The following is a 23,873-nucleotide window of genomic DNA, read 5'->3' as shown; positions in this document are numbered from 1 at the left end:
ACAAACTACAAGGAGATTTTAAGTGAGTACAAGTATTGGGACATAAAAGTCAGAAATGGCTACAAGAAAAAAAAGTTAAGGCTACTGGTGTCTAACTTCTTCAACTATGTTAAATGCAAAGAAAAGGTCTCTCTCTGAATGCTTTTGGCAGTGTTACTCACCAAGTTTCTTAGGTCAGGACCCCTCCCCCAGTCCAATGGCTAATTTCTTTGTCCTTCTGTTCCAGTGAATCAGGGGGCAGCAAGAGGTCTTTTGGGATGTGTCTGTCCCTCCTTTTTATAGTTTCAGTTCCCCTCCTGAAACACATTTCCAGCTAGGTACCAGGAGACAAGAAGTCTATGTGGAAGAACGTTCCCTGCTGCTTTCTCCTCACCCTGTTAGAGCTTCGTTTGTTTCCCTTCCTGCTTGATGACTCTGTTTATGGCTTCAATACAAATTAAGCAGAGCACGCGCTCTTTTGTTTGACACAAACCTATTTGCCAATCTCAGTTTGGAACATGTGTTAATAACACCAAGCAAGGAAATCTTATAACTTCACAGACATGTTGCCACACATTTGATCTAAACAATACTGACCAGCAAATTAGGAGTTTTCAAATGATACCTTGCAAAGTCTCTGCTGTAAAAAGATTTCTAGATTAATGTGCAGGGTGTGAATGCAGGGGTACATTATTTCACAGTATGTCTATACAAGTGGGAATCACACCCTACGTTTATATAGACACCCCTCATATTCTGAATTGTGAGTACTTCCACATGCATATGAACGGGGACAATTACAGTTCTATTTCCAAACCACATATTCACTCCCCTTGTCCAGGAAGGATGGCTCCAAAAATAGCAACTGTTATTGCTAACTGCGTGATATTGCTTTTTGAGGGTTAAGTAACCCTCTTCCTTAGCATAAATCAGAGTCAGTCACTTGAGTGGGCTCCACATCAGACCCTAAGTCAATGAAGTAAAAAAAAGCCTACCATTCTCCATTTGCTTCGTTATCTTGCCCAGCATCGACATCAGACTGACAGGCCCATAATTACCCAAGTCATCCCATTTACTCTTCTTAACTATTGGCACAACTTCCAGTCATCTGGAACTTCCCCAGTGCTCCCAGACTGATGGAGGGTCCAGTCATGCTCTTCACGCAGCTGTTGGATACAAGTTATCTGGACCTGCTGATTTAAAAATGTCCAACTTTAGTAGCTGGTGTTTAACATCCTCCTGAGACACTATTGGAATGGAAAAAGTGTTGTTGTCGTCATCCTCACTGTGTGATGGGACATCATTTCTATGCAGTGTCTTACACTATGTCCATCACTGTGGTATCTGTCCCTAAATCTCTGTACATCAGCTCTTGCTCTGTAAGTAAGGGAGTGTTTTAATTCCCTTCCCCCTGCCTCCTTGGCTATTTAAATTTTAAGCGGTTTGGTTACAGTTTCTCTTACTATGTATTTGCACCTAGCGCAGAGGGGTCCTGATCTCAGTTGGGAACTCTAGGTGCTAGGGTCATAGAAATCATATGAATTGGGGGCTGACATCTTCCATACAGCAAGAGGGCCTGGCATTTTAGTGGACCCAGGCTCCAGTTAGTCTGAATCCAGCTTTTAAAATGTAATGTTGTGTTTTGTGCTATTATTTACCTAGATTCATTAAGTACTAAAGCTACTTTGCTTTACAAAAGGTATGTAAGCATACAAAAGGTAAAAAAAATCCATTACAATCTATGTATCACTCAGACTATGCCGAGAGATTGTGCCACGCACTCTCAAAGAAACTGTCAAACCACCTGATCAACATCCTCTACAGCAAACAGGGAAAGATTAAGAATGAGCTCTCAAAACTGGATACTCTCATAAAAAACCAACCTGCCACACAAACTTCCTCGTGGCTGGACTTTACAAAAACTAGACAAGCCATTTACAATACAAACTTTGCTTCTCTATAAAAGGAAAGGAAAAAGGACACTAAACTATCTAAACTGCTACATGCCACAAGGAGCCACAGAAGTAGTTCCCTTAACCCACCCAACAATATTGTTAATCTTTCCAGCTACACTCTTAGCCCGGCAGAAGAGTCTGTCCTATCTTGGGGCCTCTCCTGCTCAAAAAACTCCTTGAAAAAGCACAGGAACAGATCTGTGCAGACACACCCCTAGAACTCCGACCAGGGAAATTCTATCTGCTACCCAAGATCCATAAACCTGAGAATCCTGGATGCCCCATCATCTCAGGCATTGGCACCCTGACAGCGGGATTGTCTGGCTATGTAGACTCCCTCCTCAGGCCCTACGTTACCAGCACTCCCAGCTGTCTTTGAGACACCACTGACTTCCTGAGGAAACTACAGTCCATTGGTGATCTTCCTGAAAACACCATCCTGGCCACTATGGATGTAGAAGCCTCTACACCAACATTCCACACAAAGATGGACTACAAGCCGTCAGGAACAGGATACAAATCTGACATCAGGAATCATGACATTCAAAAACCAGTAGGAGAACACGTCAACCTCTCTGGTCACTCAATAACAGACTTAAAGGTGGCAATTTTGCAACAGAAAAGCTTCAAAAACAGATTCCAACGAGAAACTGCTGAACTGGAATTAATTTGCAAACTAGATACCATTAACTTGGGCTTGAATAGAGACTGGGAGTGGCTGGTCATTACACAAATTGAATATATTTCCCCATGTTAATTATCCTCACACCTTCTTGTCAACTGTCAGAAATGGGCCATCTTGATTATCACTACAAAAGTATTTTTTTCTCCTGCTGATAATAGCTCATCTTAATTAATTAGCCTCTTAGAGTTGGTATGGCTACTTCCACCTTTTCATGTTCTCTGTATGCATATATATCTTCTTTCTATATGTTCCATTCTATGCATCTGATGAAGTGGGCTGATGTCCATGAAAGCTTATGCTCAAATAAATTTGTTAGTCTCTAAGGTGCCACAAGTATTCCTGTTCTTTTTGCAGATACAGACTACTCTGAAACCTATAGTATGTAATGTAGCTCTCGTTAGATGAAAGAGGCCTTTATAGCATATAGGAGAATGCAGGTGGAAATATAGTGTTCCCCACTCTGTCCTTCCCCTCCCATCCCTCCTCCAGGTATAATTTCAAGGACGTTTCAACAGACATTTGCTTTACATGCCAATGACTTCAGTGATTTCTGAATACCAGCATCGGCACCCTCCCTCCAACAAAGGCTCAGGGCTGTATTCATACTGTCTTGTCGTGACTGGATGGCAATTAGTCCTATAATGTACTTGTGATGTAGTTTAAAAGCAGGATGGCTATCAGCTTCCCAAGCAGCAGCATGGATTCCCTTCCAACCCCTCAATCGAGAGTGTTCAATCATAGGAAAAATGTGATCAGAAGTTTACAAGGTACCTTGATTTTACTATTCCTCCTCTATGAATCCATTACCTGGGATATGGCAAACGTGCCCTTGCATTTCACAGACACCATGGCATTTTACAAACGTTATGGCCCCCAGGAATAATCACTTAAACTGACTTTGTTGGGCTGAAGTGGCTTCTCCTGTGTGTGCTGAAAGCTTTTACCTCCTAGATACAACAGGTAGTAAGCCAGAGGTCATTTCTGTTTGGCTTGTAGGCGACACACACTGATATGCTCTCAGTTAAAGTGCCTAACCTGGGTGAGAGCACATCTTGCCAGCATCAGTGCTAATCAGAGTCTGTCAAATGACTCATTTATAAGCTGGAACAAATACAGACTCTCAGGTGGAACAAGTGCATCAGTAATGCTGAGGACATGAAAAATAGGGGATTCAAACTGAACAGGAGTGCACTGTCCCACATACTCAGCACCTGCTGGGATCCTTCACAATCATTAACACATGGGCTGCGATAGCTCCTAGAGGCACCAGCTGAAGTCAGGACCCTATTGTGCCAGGCGCTGCACAGTCCCAGACAAAGTCACTGCCCCAAAGAGCAGGCACTATAAACAGACCAGGAGGAGAAACAAAGTGCTATTAACCTCATTCACGGAAGGGGAACTAAGGGGCTTTGGCATTAGATGCCTTACCAAAGGTCACACAGGGAGTCTGTGGCAGAGTAATAAATAGGTCCCTGGAGTCCTAGTCCAGTGCTTTACTTGCCACACCACCCTTCCCCTAAATGACTTGAAAGAGATACAGGATGGCTACTAAGCAAAGGAAGAAAAGAGGGGAGGCAATGGTGATCTCATTTCCAGGGGGGCTACCCGCTGAGCTTTCTAGGAGAGCTTACAGAGAGTACATTTTTGGCTTGTCTCCATAGGGAAGAAGCCCACATTAGCGGGTGTGCACTAGCTACTCCCCATTAGTGCTCTGTGTGGACACTCCTAACACACTACAAGTGCCTTCGTGAATGCTAGCCTGGGAACTTAAACCACCTGAGGGTATTCTCCTTGTGCAGCAGTCCCACATGGGACTTGAATGTGGTTACTAAGGGGCTATACTGAGAATGCTCAATGAGGGCAAACTACACGGAACAGGGCAGACAATCCCCAGAACTGGTGGTTTATTCAATAATTAGATTTCTCGAAGCCAGTAACCAAACAGCTTCTGTAATGCCTCACTGGTCACCAAGAAGACAAAAATACAGTTCCCTTTAAGCAATCCAGCCTTTGGCTCCCACCCAGACAACCAAGTCTCATATAGTGAGGGTTACTAAAAACTTTATTCACCACGTGTAAGGTTCTAGCAATCCTAAGAGAGCGGACACATTACCTGCCAGGTCAATGAATTTTTCAGATCTCACCCAAATTCATGCTAACAGCCAATCCTTATTAACTAAATCTAGGATTTATTAATAAAAAAAAAGAAAAGAAAGTTGCTATGGTTAGAGATCATTATACATACAGATATGAATAAATTTCTTAAGTCAGTTTCATGGCAGAGAGGAGGCTGTGGATTTGTAAAAATCCTTCTGGCATCAATTTAAAAGGATATAGTCCAATAGGCAGCCCACATGCAGAGTTTGTTCCAATTCTTCCATCAAAAGTGCAGGGTTAATCCAGAGTAGACTTGGAGACCTCAGTCTTGCGGGCTTAGACTTCCCCTGTCAAAGTTTAAGCAGAGATAGCAAGGATCAGGCCCGAAACTTCCTTTACAGCTTGCAGCCAGTAACCGTCCCAGCAGGCCTTCCTTGGATGAAGAATAGGTAATATACATTGTTGCTTTGAAGCTAGTCTGTTTCCTAGGCGTACACAGTAGCTAATCGCATTCATTAGCATAAGGCAACTAACCATTCCAAAAGTTCACAGGCAGTTTTACTATGTGGTGTTACAAGTTTCAAAGAGAAATGAAGACATTAGATGGGACTTGTCATGTAATAAATTATGATATCCCCTTTTTGATCTCTGAATCTGAATACAGTAATGAAACAGGAACAGAAGTTTAGCATTTACAGGAGGATTAGATCACATTGTTAAACTTCTAACAAGATATAGGTAAACACAGACAAATACACTTAATATCTATTCTTGACTCTCTAACAATACAGGCCTATATGTCAAGGATTCTAGTACTTAACATGGCTTTGATAACTATCTACAAGGAGAAAAGGAGTACTTGTGGCACCTTAGAGACTAACAAATTTATTTGAGCATAAGCTTTCGTGAGCTACAGCTCACTTCATCGGATGCATGAAGCATGCATGCTGTACCTCACGAAAGCTTATGCTCAAATAAATTTGTTAGTCTCTAAGGTGCCACAAGTACTCCTTCTCTTTTTGCAAATACAGACTAACATGGCTGCTACTCTGAAACCTATCTACAAGGAATGGCCCTGTTTACCATTTGAATACTCTAATAGTTTCTTGAGGGTTGCTGTCAGGTCAACCAGCCTGCTGGTTAATTAACCCCCTGTGAAGCTGAGCCAGCAAGGGTTAATATGGAGTAGCTAGAGAGCTTCCAATTCGCAGAAGGAAGATTTGGCCACTGGAAGCCACCCGCTGTGTCACTCGAGAGCCACACTCAGTTCTGGTAATTATTAAGGGTTGGGGGGATTTTATTAACCTGTTGCAGACATGTGTAAGTGCTTGAGACTAAGTAAAGTTTAGCTTTAAGTGAAAGCACTCTTGTGTTGTCCTATTTGTGCCAGCCATCTATCAGTTGGACTGCCATGTCTCCCCTGATTTATTTCCTGATACCAACTCGCACAGAGTAAAAGTTACCAAGAACTTTGGGTTGAAAGAACCCCGGGTAACACCTAGTAGCTAGCTTACTGCCCCCTAACATCTCCATTTAGACAAGCCCTTTGACTCGCACGATAAAGGCTGCGGCCACAGAAAAGGAGCAGTCAATGAAAGTATTTGGCTGCAGTTGAAGGACCCTTTTCTGGCCATTTTCACAACATACATCCAGACGCAGTCAGACCAAGGGCTAGTCCAAGCTATCAGAATGAACTTGATGGTTATGGGAACCAGCTAACAAGCCACTAACTGACAGCGCTATGGGGAGAGGTTGTAGTGACGGTTAGAGAATACCTCTGCTAACGTCCACGTCAGACAACTGAGCATGCCTCAGGTCCCACAAGCCTGAGCAAAATCAGGCTGAGCAGAGTCTTGGTGATAGTAAAAATAGTCATATTAATAGCTGCACCTTCTCTGCAAATGACCCATCTTCCTAATCCTTCATTACATACAGCCCTTAACGAACCAGGCAAGATTTTGATTGGCTACAACACATTTACACCTTCCAAAATACCTTCCCTTCTTCCTGTCAGGTTGTCCTCAGAGCCACCCTTCTAACATCTGGACCTACTCCTACCAGTATACAGACATGGTGCACACTACAGGAAAACCCAGAGCCAAGGACCATCAAGGACAGTTGTCCTTAAACTGTGGGGCACAGGGAGGAACATCCAGGGGGGCACAGCAGGGCTCAGGCCTGCCCCAACAGGGAACACGGAGGGAATGCCACCCTGTCCTGCTCTGCCCGCAGCTCCAGCCTGGCCCCAGCTGCAGACTCATTACATTACAGGTAAGAGGGGCATGAGAGGAAAGGTTTGGACACCACTAGTCTAGGCAATTCTGCTCCCTACAACTTGGGGTTCAGAGAGAGTGAGTGAAATAGCCAAGCACTGGAACAAAAAGAGCTGTCTTTGTGCTGATCTACATAGGAAATTAAGTGTCAGAGTTACAAATAAAACTCACAATGCAGCAGACAAAAACCAGTATTGATAAATATATGCTGGCAGAAAGAGTCTCCTCAGCCTAAAATGTTCACCACAGTTGACAGGCAAGGCAGACATTCTAGCCTCTGCCTCTGATGTAACTCGTGGTATTGATTATGATACATTCTAGACATTATCAAGCATTTCAGATTTTGTCTCAGCAACTTTAGCAACCAAACCAAGCAACTTTTGGATGTAACTATTGGGCTTATGGGTCAGCTACTAAAGTCTAATGGAACATATGCATCTTAACAGGTCTCATGCTATGGCTATATTTTATAATCAGTCTACCCTGTTTGTAACCCCCCCCCCATCATGCACAACACAGATTTGAAAAGGAGTACTTGTGGCACCTTAGAGACTAACAAATTTATTTGAGCATAAGCTTTTGTGAGCTACAGCTCACTTCATCGGATGCATCCGATGAAGTGAGCTGTAGCTCACGAAAGCTTATGCTCAAATAAATTTGTTAGTCTCTAAGGTGCCACAAGTACTCCTTTTCTTTTTGCGAATACAGACTAACACAGCTGCTACTCTGAAACACAGATCTGAGTAATGCATATTCCACATTTTTAATCAATCTAGGAACAGGGAGACATGATAGTCTCAGTTGTCAAAAGAGGCGAGTGATTTTTCATGCCCAAGAGAGATCGCTGAAGAGGCACTTGATTTTCAGAGACTGTTGAGCATCATTCAGGTCCCTCTAAGATGTGTCAAGCTAGGCACCCAAAGAAACATTGGTCACTTTTGGAAAATTGAGAGACTTGCCTAGTAAGTTATTAAAACAGGCACAGGATGAGAAGTCTACAACACTTTTCCAGACAAGGAGAGCCACCATGAAGCTCCCAACAAGGGAACTGGCAGAAGCAGGTAGCAAACTCTTTATCTCTTCTCTTGCTTTGGGCAGGCGGGCAGAGAATACTGATTTTTACTGGTGGCTAGACTGACTGATTTGTGATCACCAACCCAGGCCACGTCGGTGTCACTGAGGCAGAGTTCTGTTGGAAGTGTCAATACTAGCCTCATCTTGCTTTGCTAATTGCTGATTTTGTTACAATATTGTTTGCTCACCCTCAGTTGAATACTCATCTCTCTGAATTTATTTTCCATATCACAAGTTTATCTCCTCTTGAATTTTTCTCCAGAATTTGTTTTAATTACATTTCCTGCAGATTTCTAATCTTAACATTTCCCTTATGTTTTTCATACTTGAGATATCAAACATGAACAATCCTTCATTGTTTCTTCTAAAGCAAGACAAATTAAATCCAGGGAACATTTATTTCAGATGTGTCCCCATTTTCATTCTAAAGCTTCTGTTAAAAGCCCAAGGTAGTACCTTGCAGAAGATCTATTCCCATAGGATTGTTTGGTTGTGCCTGTATTCCAGCAAAGTAATGCTGTGTCTATTCAATCTCACTCCTCTTTAAAAGTGTTTCTGACTGGTTGTAATATTAAATCTTTCAATAGATTCTGACCTAAATAAATCTGTGAAAGCTACATGGATCTCTTGTGACGGCAGCTGTCCTCCTGAGAAATAAAAGGACTCTCCTCTCATTGCAATGGCAAATCAGACTAAAGTGTCTCATGTTTAAGGTTCACATGCAGTGACACACACACACAACAATAAGTCACTGAATTCTGTCTTAGGACATTTTTCTAAAATATGATCCCCCTCAAATAACCTCTGCTTTATTGACCAGTCAGTTTCAAAATGGCTTCCAAAACATTGGTCTTAAAAATATATATACACCCACTGGCAAAGCATTACAGGACAGAGTCCTCCATCTTCACCTGGTGTAGTACCCAACTCTGAGTAGTTCTCCTAAATTGCATTTTAAATCTACGTTCCCTGGATGTAATTGTTCTTCCTCTGGGAGAAGAAAAAAGACAAGCAGTGATGACACGGGTTGGAGTGCTTCTGCTAGGGAGCGAGCACACGCTAAGGTGCTCCAGTCACAAAGAGGTACCAGAAGCATTGCAGAAACTGATTTATGGCCCCGTTTTAATCTCCCATGCAGTCTGGGAAGGAAGGGATCAGAGTTTACTCCCCTCATGACTCTTTCCAACCTTGCAGCAATAATGGATATTGTTTTTCACACAACCCACTACCTGCAGGTTCTAGACTCCTTAACAAACCTCACTTTAAACAGTCCACAAAGGGCAAACCAGGGTGAGGAACAATCCTGCCCTCCCAGGACATCACAGACAGGACACAGGCCCACAAGAAAGCAAATACAAAGGGGCTCGGCTCTTCCCTCGTGGGCTGCTACCTACGGATCCCAGCATCACCCCAGCCCAAGATCCCACCTTCTGCTTAGCTTCCACCTGCCCAGCCTCAAGTCTGTGAGCCAGGATCAGAGCATGGGCTTGAGGAGGGGGCACCGAGCGGGACACAAGGAGTGGCTTTAGTCAGCAGGTGAGCGCACACTGCCTCTGCAGCTCTCAGCAACCTGCAGAGCAAGCCAAGATCAGATAGCCAGCATCCAACAGCAGTGCCTTGCACTGGGCAGAGAAGAGTGTGGAAGTGACTTTCCCAGGCAGGGGCGTTGTCATGTAGTGCTAGCGAGGGAACCTGGAACTGAACCGGTGGTGCTCAGGAGGGGTTAGCTGAATTACTAGGGAGATGGGAACTTGAAGCAAGAGAAGAGAACAACTATTAGAAGTAAGAGCATTGATCTGAAGTGACTAGTACTGAACAAAGAGCCAAACCCCACTCACACTACTCATGTGAGTAATCTGATTGGCTTCCCCACTACAGTTTAACAGAGCGAGGTGAGTAGGATTTGGGTCCGAGTGTTAAATGATAGGGCAAAACTCTTGGTGGTTTAATTAATTCAGTATTGTTTCACAGTGCTTTTTGTGAGGCCTTTCATAAAAGGTTCCCCCAGATAATTTTAAAATCTGTCTTATAATTAGTGTTTAGTTGTGATCTTGAAATAAAAGTGGCTCTTTTTTGTCTGCCAACACTGGTTTTCAGCTCAGCAACTAAGAAACAGGTCATGTGCGTTAAAGCAGCAGGTCTAGTGTCAGTTATAATAACTTACAGAAATCCTGTCATCAGCTCCTTTTGTGAAAGTGAATTTAATTTATTACTAATCCAGTATTCACCACCCCATGCTCAGAGCTACATTTGTACCAGCTTCCGACAAGGGCAGCCTTCCTTTTAAGGCTGAGGATTATACCTAGATTACTATTAACTCTGATATGCAAAGTTGTTCCTTTATTCTTTAACTGTTGCCAATACTTTAAACACAACAACCAGAAACAGATAGAGGAGTGTTCTCTTAAAACCAAGAAGGATGGCTGGATGAAAAATTACCCAACCATTTTTAATTCTTAGCCTCTCCCACCGCCTAACCCCAGTATATGAAACCTTTTTAATTATACCAATGGCACGAAGCCAAGAAGGAAGACACATGATCATTTCCAGTATGCTATCACTTATTAGAAGAAAGCTGCTTAAAATAATACTCCCTTCAGTGGGAATTGGAGCAAAGGATCGATAACTCCTAGGGGAGAATCTGATACATTTGACCTGATGAGTAAACTCTCTTCTAAAAAGATAACTGCACTAGGCTCACCAAATTCACACATGCTTAAAGGGAGCTTAACATATGCCCGATCTGGCTTTGAGGCAGGAGTGCAGGAAATGAAAATGCATATTTTAAAATAAATATTTAAACAAAATATTGATCTCTGTTTTCCCCTTTTGCAGGGGCAGAATCCAGCCTCACTCACTCGATTTCTAACCCTGATTACAATCCCTCCCAGAGTCAATAAAGCTTCATGAAATATGGCTTCATCTGTCCTTTGGCGTTCTGGGTCATGCTGCTTGCTTTCACTCCATTACTCTGATTTCTACTGACTGCTTCAGAGGAGAAGTGAAGGGTTTGGAGCAGACTGCTCAGTGTCAGCAATAGCCATCTTGCTGCTGGATGTAAATTTAAAAGGTGAGCAGCAGGGAGTTTAAAAGTCAAAGTTCTTCAGCTGGAAGGGACTTGTTTGCTCGAGTTCAGAATTCTGGCAAATAGCTTGCTGCAGCTCTAATGAAAGCATGTGGAGTCTAAGTTTTAATAAAAATAGATTGAGTTGCGAGGTCTTTATATACCAGTCAAAAGGGTCAATTCAGTGCCCTGGAGGAGTGAAATCTACTCATTACCTACCCTGGGAAGGAAAATAAATGGGAAATGGCACAAAAACCCATCACCAAACTATTCATGTTCCCCAGTGCCTTTGAGTAAATAGAAATATGAATAATGGTTACAGCTCAGTACTGCTTTACCACACATTGTACTGGAGAGTTTATCTAATTCATAGTCTCATACTCCGACTCCAGAAAGCCCTAATAGTTCCAAACCCTTCCAGCATTAATAGGATTCCCCTTTTCCCCAGAAAATATCATATTGCCACTGTATAAATCCATGGTACATCCACATCTTGAATACTGTGTGCAGATGTGGTTGCCCCATCTAAAAAAAAAAAGATATATTGGAATTGGAAAAGGTTCAGAAAAGGGCAACAAAAATGATTAAGGGTATGGAACAGCTGCCATATGAGGAGAGATTAATAAGATTGGGATTTTTCATCTTGGAAAAGAGACAACTAAGGGGGGATATGATTGAGGTCCATAAAATTATGACTGGTGTGAAGAAAGTGAATAAGGACGTGTTATTTACTCCTTCTCATAACACTAGAACTAGGGGTCACCAAATGAAATTAATAGGCAGCAGGTTTGAAACAAACAAAATTTCTTCACACAACACACAGTCAACCTGTGGAACTCTTTCCCAGAGGATGTTGTGAAGGCCAAGACCATAACAGGGTTAAAAAAAGAAGTAGATCAGTTCATGGAGGATAGGTCCATCAATGTCTATTAGCCAGGATGGGCAGGGATGGTGTCCCTAGCCTCTGTTTGCCAGAAGGTGGGAATGGGCAACAAGGGATGGATCATTTGATGATTCCCTGTTTAGTTCATTCCCTCTGGGGCACCTGGCTCTGGCCACAGTCGGAAGACAGGATACTGGGCTAGATGGACCTTTGATCTGACCCAGTATGGCTGCTCTTATGTTCACTTTGGATAAGGTGGTACTTGAGTGACTGGGCCCTGTCACAGGGCAGGGCTTCTCCCCAACTTCCAAGCATATGCTGCCACATCTAGCCTCCTTTCAGATTTATTGTGAAAACATAAGCCAAAAAAAAAAAAAAGAAAAGAAAAAAAAAGAAAGAGAAATAGTTCTTTCACTTATCCTGTGTCCTGTGGTTTCATGGCTACCTCTATCAGGAGTCTTTAGGGTCTCTACTTCTGGCAGCTTCCCTGGCCCAATCAACTCTGTTCCCTTTCTGAGGCTGCAGTTTCAGGACAAGCGTTTTAAGCACCTAGCCCTTTGCCAGAGGGCCCCCAGCCCAGGACTGAGCCCTCTCTCCAGGCACAGCCTGCCCCAGTTACTCCTTGTCTTCCTACCCTCCCACAGGTCTGGAGAGCCCCAGGGGTAGCCAGGCCCCTGTTAATTAGCTCAGTTAGCTCCACCTGCTCTGACACCAGAGAGCTGGGCCTGGTCTGCTTACAGGGCTCAGCTCCCCTGTGACAGATTCATCTTGAGAGCTCACTGATCTGAATGGGACTTGCACATGTGCTAGAGGGCTTGGCTAAATTGGGGCCTTGGTGTTTATAATAGGACAGGTCTGCTCCTGCTCCCATCAAAGCCAACAGCAAGACTCTCACCTGGAGCACGTTTCCTTCTATGGGCAGCTAACTCCAGGTGCTTTGGGAGCTGCTAGAGCCCACCAGGGCAGCCCTTGCCTAGCCCAGAGCATTTTGCATAACCCTCCTCATGTCACCCAAGGACCCTTACTAGCTGGTAGGGGGGCAAAAGGGATGAAATGGCATTGTGTTAAATGATCACACAATGGGAAACTATCACAGAACACCACACAGCCTTAACCCTGGCATTTCCTGGCATCCACGCAACCTTAACATTCTCTGAAAACAAGGGATCTTTTTTAAATGAAATTTGCCGGGTTTTTAAAAAAGACCAAAGGAAGGCTCATCACCACCTGAAAGCCCCGAACCAGGCAAGGTGGGAATGGGATGAAGCACAAGTCCCCTCAGAACGCTGTCTTGTTGAGCATGCACCTTTAAAAACATTGTGCCCTATGCATACAACGTCAATGACATTGTGGAACATTTGGCGTGCCAGCTGGGTAAAGGAGCACACAGAACGCACCTTTCAGAAGATCACATTCTAAAATGGTTTCCATTTTCAAGCCTTCTCTCACAGCAGCCCTGCCTGTGAAGATAGAGAAGCAGCCTCATCCTCCTTCTTTTACAGCTGGGGAAAACTGCAGCTTCCAAAGCTACAGATAGGCAGTTTCACCGCTGGGATTAAAACTCAGGATTTCATAATTATTCATTCCACACTTAAACTAAGAGATGAGATCCTGTAGGTTAGAGCATAGATATTACAATCCAGTCTTTCCACCTCTTCTGCTTTCAGGCACAGACGGGAGAACGTTCAGTAACTTGCTTACAGGCTGCGGGGTCTTGGGCACAAAATTATGCATCTATTTGGGCCACTTGCATGCCCACTCTACTTACACCCAAACTGAACCCAGGCACACAGGGTATTTAGAAGGTGTAGGGGGCATATTCAGTGGGTGAATTTCACACCCTCTATCAATCAAGCTTGCCTGTTAGCAGTCATTTTTCCCTCTGATATTGAGACCGATAATTGAATTTGTACCTCAGTGTATAATTATCAATCTTGTGTTTGATGACATTAAAGAAAGAAATAATTATTTTGCTATTTGAAATTCATATTTAGTAAGATGATGTTGAGCAGTGACAGTCAGGCCCTAATTAATTACTTTCCAGGCTCGGAGTACTAATATTGGTTGGGTATTTTTCCCCCAGTGGTTGCATTTGAACAAAGCTGGGAAAGAGGGAATTAGAGACTTCAATCAAAATCAAAAGACTGGTACCTTGTGATGTGACTGGGATACTGTGTTGGTGAAGATGAATGAATCCAAGTCATGAAGATCTGCAGTTGTGTGGCCAGAGAACATGTTTATATTCCTGTAACAGCTGCGCAAAGATAAGGAAATTACAAACACATTAAAGCGTCAACAGTTCGATAGTTAAGTTTGCACAAGAGTTTCATGCCAAAACCCTATTTTTGGCCCTTGGTAACATTGTGGAACTTTACCTTTTGGGTTGATGTTTTGTATATTCCAGGTCTGCCCAAACCCACAGCCCACTGTGAGAGGCTAAAAAAGTAAAACTCATCCCATTTGCAATAAAGCTGTTAGTAAATGAATCAAACTCCCCATGACTCTTTGTGTATAACACCCCGTGATCCTTTTACATGAACCAAAGTGTTTTGTGTCTATTATTCTAGTATTTGTGTCTATGATTCTAGGAACTCTGTACTTAGATTAAATGTAGTGTGTGAACAAATGGTGGAATGTCTATAATATAATCATGATACTGTTGACCCCTGGAGAATGTGTCCAGATGTCCAGGAAGGGACCACTCGTGATTGATGAGATGTTACTGCAAATATCATAACCGATGAGATAATGACCCACTGAGAGATGTTTTTAGCTTAACAGGAATTACTTATTGCTGCACGTTTTCTATAATAAGGACTTGGTTATAGAGATCTTTAGGGAATTGATTAGATATGCTGAGATACCATACACATACAGGTATCATCAGTTTATTGATTAGGTAAGCTAAGATACTTTTAAAGGAATGTTATGAGAAAGGAAATTCCCTTGTCAAAGGCACATTATGTAAAGACCGGAGTTCCCAAGCGTTAATTAGGAGTGAATCAAGCTACAGTCACTTCTCCAGTCAGGCTGGGGAATGTAATGTCATCCTTTCTTTATTCTGCTGTCTTACTCTTGACTAATAATGTGTAGCATATTCCAACTGAGCCTGATTATTTGACCTCCTATAAATAACAGACCCAAACCTAAAGCCAACACAGACTTACCCAGCCCTCCAGGTGAAATGGCTGAGGTTTGGAAGGTAGCCCAGAAGCCATTCCCAGTGAGCAGATATGATTGACCTTGTTCCGGAGGAAACTGAGTGGGTTGAGTTATGACTGCTGGAAAATCAAGTCATGAACATTGTCATACTGTCTGGAGTGGGTCATGACTGTGAATGCCAGCCTCAGGGCAGGCTGGCGTAGAGCGGGGCAGAGATCCCAGACTGATGGTAGGTTCTATAATTAGCTTTCACCAGCCCCGTAACAAGTGTGCACTCCTGAAGCACTGTAAGGGTCTTACCATGGAGCCACAGACAGTCCCCTTGGGCTCTCCGGTCTATCTTGCCAGCCAGGCAAGCTGGACTTAGTGATAAATGGTCACTTACACAAAAGATCACAAAAGATCCAGTCCAGAGATGAGTCACTTACCCCAGGTCAATTTGTACTTCATCTCACACCACAGACAATGTTTGAGCCAATCCTATAATAAACTAACTAAGGATTTATTAACTAGGAAAAAGAATTGAGTGTTATTTACAGGTTAAACCAGGCAATGTGTACATGAATGAGTTACAGTCTATGGTTCCTAAAGGAGACAGAGTTGCAGTAATCTGCAGCACTGAAGGTCTTTTAGGGCTAACCCAGGTTGACCAGGAGGAATCTCTGCTCCTGTTCCCTAGCTGCAGCCCTATGACAGTCCAAACAGCAAAGAGATGAACACATTCGTTGGCAGCTATTTTTCTTTTCTTTTTTCCAGTATTCAAACTGATGGGACAAGCTTTCTTGCACGCAGCACCTTCATGGTGTCAGAGGGCCATTAACCCTATCTTTGTAGCTCGATTTTCCACAATGGCCTGTTTAGTTTTGATAGTCCTTCTCGATGGCCAGGGGAACCATTCCTTCTGCCCTGATTCATAGTGTCAGTCAGAGCAGGCATTTTTACAGTAATAAAGCAAAACTTGCATATCACCTTATAGTGTGGAATGCAGACATTACAAGTGAGTGATTCATGCAGCAATTCACAAGCATTCCATAGAGACTAAATACAGTCTTATAAGTCTAACATCCTTTCTTGAACAATACGAACATAGAGGCAATCTGGTCTGGTTTCCAGCTATGAAGTTGTTAGTACTCAGAGGATGCCAACAGCCTTGGCAAGAGCTGGCACCCAGTCTCTTACCATCACAAGCATGACCGGAGTCTTTATTAATTACCATAAGTCCAGAGATAGCGATGAAATGCTGCACAAGCATGCGTAGATAACAACTTTGCTGTGACCTGGCTAGCTCCCACAGCAACTCTACAGCAGCTGACATGGCAGACATTTCTAGATGTTTTGCAAATCCCCGGGTCTGATAGAAGACATTGTCTTCCACCTCTGCCTTGCTGAACTATGCCATTGGCCTACGGGAAAATGCACAAAGTGAAATCACCCTTTATTCTCTGCCCAGATCTCCTGACAGCTGACCCTTCCACTGGGCAGCACGAGTTGTTACATGGCTGTGTCGGGAGGGCACAAGGTCCTTCACCTCTCCACCTCTCCAGGGCACAGCCCACTAAAGGGTCAGGCAAAATTGCAGGCTTTATGCTCAATGGAGCACCTGCAATCCTCACTCCCTGTTCCTCTGGGGGCATGTGATTGCCCCAGTTGGGCGGGATGGTAGCAGACCTATGTTACACTGCCCCATGCACTGACAAGCACACGTCCTGGGACAAGGGGCATGTGTGTACAGCACATGCTCTAAAGCCATGTAGTAGTAGGGTTGTGGTGAGAAATTTTGCCTCAGTTGCCAGAACAGCCTTATAATACTTTACATTGAAGGTCTGCAGAAAAACCTCAGGCTGGGGTTTAAATTCATGAAAAGTATAGCTTGCTTAATTGGACATAAAAAGAGTGGTGACCATGTCAGGACCCTTTGGGATGCTTAGAGTAGTGATTCGTTTTAAGAATAAAGCCCTAATTAAAGAGAAATTAATAATTGTTGAAATTCAGAAAATCCAGTAATGATGGCTATAGGGTGATGTAACATGGGGAAAGACTCCACAGGAACACGTCGAGGCCTATAGGAACGTATAATGCAATCAGGAGACGGTATTGTATCATCCTCCTAGGGGGAATGACTCAACAAAACCCCATAGAGATACACTGCAGCCCACAGGAATACATGGGACTTTAGCTGGGGTTCATCCAAAGGCCAGCTAAGAAAAACGCCATAGGAATATATGGAAGCCTATAGGGATATAGAGAGAGAGATGATGCAATCAGAAGGTAGGATTGCACCATTTCTGGGGGATGCAATGGAGGCACGGAGTCGCATCAGCAAAGTCCCATAGAGATACATTGTAACCTCAGAGAAGTCTATGGAGGGGGAGGAGTTACCTATCAAGGGCAGAGCTAAGAAAAGTTGGAAGTGGATTGGCTGAGCTTGGGAGAGCAAATAGTATATAAGACCGACAGCCGACAGGCTGAACTTTGTAGTAGGACAGGGGCCTGAAAGAGAGAAGAAGCTGCAAGACACCTGCAAGGAAGAAGACGCTTGCGCAGAAGAAGCCACCTGAGAAGCCTCAGAGGAACCCTGCAAAGCCGAGAGCTGCCTGGAAAGCAGCTGTTGCAGCAGCAGCAGCCCACCAAGAGTTGCCACGGGCAATGACCGCTTCTGCTACCCAACCAGCAGGAAGCCACTGCAGAGGCTACCAAGCCAGCGTCCGTCTCTCCCACCTGAGAAGCTGTTTTACCTCAGCAGTAGCAGGCAGCCGCTCCATGCCAGCCGGCCCAGCGGGATCGCCCGTGATAGCCATCGTACCCAACTGACACAGAGTAGAAGGACCCCTTAAGACGGTTCAAAGGGAATTTTAAGAAAGTCCCTGTAAGTTTAAATCTTCCTTTATTTACCATCCAGGAGTGTATGGGTTTCACTTGTAAATAAAGCTGGGTGCCTGTGGTCTGAGTAAGGTCTGGGTCTTCCACTACCCATCTAGTAACCACCCAGTCAGTGCTTACTGGATGCTTAGCTTTAAGCATTTAGTATTGAATGTTTAATTGCTATATTGTTATAAGGTACAGAGTATTAAGAAAATCACCAAGGGCAAGTCATACCTGACTAATCTAATTACCTTCTATGACGAGATAAATGGCTCTGTGGATGAGAGGAAAGTAGTGAACGTGTTATTCCTTGACGTTAGCAAAGCTTTTGACACGGTCTCCCACAGTATTCTTGCCAGCAACCTAAAGAAGTATGGGCTGGATGAATGGACTATAAGGTGGATAGAAAGATGGCTAGATTATCGGGCTCAATGGGTAGTGATCAATGGCTCCATGTCTAGTTGGCAGCCGGTATCAAGCGGAGTGCCCCAAGGGTAAGTCCTGGGGCTGGTTTTGTTCAATATCTTCATTAATGATCTGGAGGATGGCATGGATTGTACCCTCAGCAAGTTTGCAGATGACACTAAACTGGGAGGAGAGGTAGATACGCTGGAGGGTAGGGATAGGATACAGAGGGCCCTAGACAATTAGAGGATTGGGCCAAAAGAAATCTGATGAGGTTCAAAAAGGACAAGTGCAGAGTCCTGCACTTAGGATGGAAGAATCCCATGCACCGCTACAGACTAGGGCTCGAATGGCTAGGCAGCAGGTCTGCAGAAAAGGGCCTAGGGGTTACAGTGGATGAGAAGCTGGATATGAGTCAACAGTGTGCCCTTGTTGCCAAGGCCAATGGCATTTTGGGATGTATAAGAGGGGCATTGCCAGCTGATCGAGGGACATGATCGTACCCTTCTATTCGACATTGATGAGGCCCCATGTGGAGTACTGTATCCAGTTTTGGGCCCCACACTACAAGAAAGATGTGGAAAAATTGGAAAGCGTCCAGCGAAGGGCAACAAAAATGATTAGGGGACTGGAACACATGACTTATGAGGAGAGGCTGAGGGAACTGGGATTGTTTAGTCTGTGGAAAAGAAGAATGAGGGGGGATTTGATAGCTGCTTTCAACTACCTGAAAGGGGGTTCCAAAGAGGATGGAGCTAGACTGTTCTCAGTGGTAGCAGATGACAGAACAAGGAGTAATGGTCTCAAGTTGCGGTGGGGGAGGTTTAGGTTGGATATTGGGAAAAACTTTTTCACTAGGAGGGTGGTGAAACACTGGAATGGGTTACCTAGGGAGGTGGTGGAATCTCCTTCCTTAGAAGTTTTTAAGGTCAGGCTTGAGAAAGCCCTGGCTGGGATGATTTAGTTGGGGATTGGTCCTGCTTTGAGCAGGGGGTTGGACTAGATGACCTCCTGAGGTCCCTTCCAACCCTGATATTCTATGATTCTATGATTAAGTAAATTATTATATTGTTATATGCTGTAGAGTTAATTGAAATTGTTATTATAGTGCTGTGATTATTTGATGCGCCGTTTCATTTCTTTATACTGTAACCCTTATCTATCGCTATTCTTTTACTGTAACCACTAATTTCTAAATAAATATTATTTTTGTTTTCAAAGATTTACTGCTTACTTGTCTATTCTTGATCAGAGGGCTGTATCTGTATTCTTTCAAGGGAAAGCTAGCTAGCTGTGGCTTTTCCTGGCAACTCCTTTAGGGCTTTAAATAGTTATAGAGGGTTATTGAACCAAATCTTCTGGTAATGGGGTAAGCTTTCAGGATGACTGCTGCTGCTTCCCTTGGCATGGCAGAGTTCTGCATTGCTCATTGATCTTATGATCAAGGTCATGAAGTACCAATCAACCCTCACTGAGGTCTGAATAACTGTATGGCTCCAACTGGTGACAACTGAAAATCAGCATGGAAATAGACTCCCCTGACAACTCACCTGCTGGCATAAATAAGTGCAGTTTGTGCAGAGAGGGGCTGCAGCCATTTACCACAGCTCTGAATTGAGCCAGTGACTTCAATCTAGACGCTAGAATTAAAGAATGGGCAAATTATCAGGCAAGGGAGAAGGGTTTATGATCCAGTCATAAAAGTGAATTGATGCCTTTTCTGAAGCTGGGAGTTGAACGCTGGGTAGGAACAGGGTACTGATTTAAGTCTCGAGCGTAACATAACAGTTTATCCTGGGGATATTTAATCTAACACAGTTTCTAGTCTAGGACCTCCTAATGTAGTAGTAGCGGCTGTAAATAGTGTAACAGCCATCAATTTAGACTTGGTTCTTGAGACTTGATCCTCTGTCACTGAAGTCAAAAAGAGGGGCAAAATGGAAGGCTCCAGAGGGGCTTAAGCAAACCCAGCTCTGACTTACAGCAATTTGCTGGGAAGGAAATTTTACTGCAGAAATTCTGTGGAGCAAAAACAAAACAAAACAAAAAAATAAATGAACCATTTTGCCCATCCCTGCAGCAGTTACTGGGGTTATAGACCATTGGGGCAAGTTCCCAAGGGGCCTGGTAAATTCTCCATCACTTAAAGGCTTTAAATCAACAGTAGATATCTTTATAGAGATGTTCTAGCTTAGCCACAAGCTATCGGGCTCAATGAAGTTCTCTGGCCTGAGTTACACAGGAGGTCAGACTAGATGATCAGAATGGTCCCATCTGGCTGTACATTCAATCTACGAGTATAAACCTCCTCTAGTGGATGACTATCTGACCATTGGGTTCCTTGCCTTTCTGGTGCTCCCTGCCCTTTGACTTTGGCTTTTTCTCTTCAGAAATCTCAGGATATGTCTGTACAGCAATTAAACACCCATGGCTGGCCTGGGTCAGCAGACTCAGGATTGCAGGGTTCAGGCTGCAGGGCTGCACTATTGCTGTGTGGATGCTGCCCGTGAGGGAGAAGGGTCCCAGAGCCCAGGCTCCATCCCAAGCCTGAATGTCTACACAGCAAGTTTTAGCACCCCCAGCCCAACCCCAAGTCATCTGACCTGGGCCCACCATGGCCAACCTGCAGGTCTTTTATTCCAGTGCAGCTGTCCCCTCACTCACACCAAGAGAAAGAATCACTTATGCTCAATACATCTATGTTGATGAATTCTGTCTCACGTAGCAAAAGGCTTTGGGGAGGATTCTCAGAGCAGAAGGCTAAGTGCAATAGGTCATTACGAATATTAAGTTAATGCCCTATTTCATGTGAAGATAGTGTTGGTTAGGCCTGCACAGGTATCTAAAAACTGGGAGAAAATTGTGGATTTGTATTTATTTATTTAGTAAACAATTGTTCCATATTATTGATACCTTTGTAGGCATCTTGGTTGCTTATAATAGATGTAGATTTAAAATTAGAACAGCTCTGTGTGATCAGGATTAGGGAAACTGTGATGATGTTCTTGCAATCTGTGTTTCCTTCTAGAATTATAACTTTTGTTTTGCTGTATTATGTGGAAAACCTGATCCTGGTTTGGATTCTGGTTTAATAAAGTTACATGCAATAATAACTGTCTTGCATGGTTTAGACACAACAAATCCTGCATCTTGGCAGGGGGTTGGACTAGATGACCCTTGTGGTCCCTCCTAACCCTGTGGTTCAATGAGTCTCTCTTGCCCCAAATTCAGTTCTCAGTTAAATCCTTTAATTGAGGGCTCTGCTGTGGGATTTTGAAAAGCATGCAGGGGAGATGTCAGTCCAGGTCCCACTGAAAGCTGTTGGGGGGTTGTGCTCCTAATTCATCATGACACTTTGGAAAATCCCACCTTTAGAGATCACTCAGAGCAAAATTTCCCTAAGAGCCTCAGTGACTTGGAAGTCTAACGCCCAGATTTCTAAAGGGATTTAGGCATTGCTGCCCTCAGCATTACAACCACAAACTCATTGAGGAACCTAGCTCATTTTTAAAAGGCAGTTTGGCACTTCAGTCTAATATACATCATCTGTTGATGGGATTTTGGCTTCAAAGTGCCTAAATCCCTTTTGAAAAAAGAACGTAAACGCCTCAGTCGGTTAGCATGTGCAACGCTGAGCATAGCACTGCCTAAATCCCTTAGAAATCTAGGTCTAAGACCCCTTTTCAAAGTGATTTAGTCACATCGGAGCCCAAGTCTCACTGGAAGTCAATGGGAGGTTAGAGCCCAGGTGCCTAAGTCACTTCTTGAAAATTTGATCTAGGAGTCTAAGTCACTCAGGCACCTTTGAAAATGTTCTACTAGGACTTACATTCAGAACAGGACTTAAGCATGTATTTAACTTTAAGCAGAAGCATAAGGCCTGGTGACTTCAACACCTTTTTAAATAATGAATGTGTGTTTGAGCAGCCATTAAAGGGATGGGTTATTCATCTGTCTTAGTGTATCCTAATTTTAAAAAATAAAGGTGCCTCAGAACTCAGGAATGACCATTTGACTGGAACAAACACCAGCCATTCCCTGCCCTAGTGCCTTCCACGGTACATAAGCATGTGGCTACTTTTAGTGTTTTGCAGAACTGGGGCTACAGTCTGGAAGCACGAACGCTGCAGTGACTTTAGTAGGGTTGCACAGCTGTGACTAAGAGATTAACTTGGCCACAGCACTTTGCTCAACACTTAAAACTCAGAGGGCTAATTTGCAACAGAAACATTTGAACCCACAAGGCAGTTGCTCCAAATCCAGGAGGCGCAGCTGTGATCCTGTGGAGCAGGCACCAGGCCAGAAGTCAGGAGCACTTACTGTGGGACAAACAAGAGCAGCTTCTGAGCCATTCACTGGAAGCTAACAAATGCTGATTTGCAGAGGTGCTGAGCGCCCCTAGCCCAGTGGAGCTCTGGGTTCCGAACAGCTGGGGAAAGCAGCCTCAGGAATGCTATCCACCTCTGGAGCCCTGTGATTAGTGTCAAGGTTCCTTCCCCACTCTGAACTCTAGGGTACAGATGTGGGGACCAGCATGAAAACCTCCTAAGCTTACTTTTACCAGCTTAGGTTAAAACTTCCCCAAGGTACAAACTATTTTACCCTTTGCCCCTGGACTTCCACTGCCACCACCAAATGTTTGACTGGGTTTACTGGGAAAGCGCTGTTTGGAAACGTCTTTCCCCCCAAAATCCTCTCCAAAACCTTGCACCCCCGGCCTGATAAAAATCCTCACCAATTTGCATAGGTGACCACAGATCCAAACCCTTGGATCTTAAGAACACTGAAAAAAACATTCGATTTCTTACAAGAAGAATTTTAATATAAGAAAAGGTAAAAAGAATCACCTCTGTAAAATCAGGATGGTAAATACCTTACAGGGTAATTAGATTCCAAAAACATAGAGAACCCCTCTAGGCAAAACCTTAAGGTACAAAAAGACACAAAGACAGGAATATTCATTCTATTCAGCACAGTCTAATTTCTCAGCCATTTAAAGAAATCATAATCTAACGCATCTCTAGCTAGATACTTACTGAGTTCTAAGACTCCATTCCTGTTCTGTCCCTGGCAAAAGCATCACCCAGACAGACCCTTTTTTTCTCCCTCCCTCCAGCTTTGAAAGTATCTTGTCTCCTCATGGGTCATTGTGGTCAGGTGCCAGCGAGGTTATCCTAGTTCCTTAACCCTTTACAGGTGAAAGGGTTTTTCCTGTGGCCAGGAGGGATTTTAAAGGTGTTTACCCTTCCCTTTATTTTTATGACAGCTAGGTATGATCCTTTTTAACACAGGAGAGGGGAAAGCTGGTGTTTTACTCCACTCAAATGTTCATTTCTTTTGAGGCTTCCCTGCATTTACAGCAGGATGCTGTGAAATTTACAGTCGATCCTCTTCCCTTTCATTCTGCTCAGCCACACATTAAGTATTTATCCCT

At 43.7% G+C, this 23,873-nt stretch overlaps 1 long non-coding RNA gene across 1 annotated transcript; it reads right to left on the bottom strand.

Moving 5' to 3' along the window:
• Positions 1-4,824: 4,824 nt before the first annotated feature.
• On the bottom strand, positions 4,825-23,520 carry LOC119858009. The gene is made up of 3 exons (XR_005293755.2): positions 23,476-23,520; positions 14,162-14,264; positions 4,825-5,063 (listed from the first exon to the last, which is right to left on the bottom strand). It is a non-coding gene; the product is annotated as an uncharacterized LOC119858009 (long non-coding RNA).
• Positions 23,521-23,873: the final 353 nt, after the last annotated feature.

This window comes from Dermochelys coriacea, chromosome 6 (genome assembly GCF_009764565.3).
Source record: "Dermochelys coriacea isolate rDerCor1 chromosome 6, rDerCor1.pri.v4, whole genome shotgun sequence".
In the NCBI taxonomy this organism is placed as follows: Eukaryota; Metazoa; Chordata; order Testudines; family Dermochelyidae; genus Dermochelys; species Dermochelys coriacea.
This window is presented reverse-complemented; position numbering and strand designations above follow the sequence as displayed.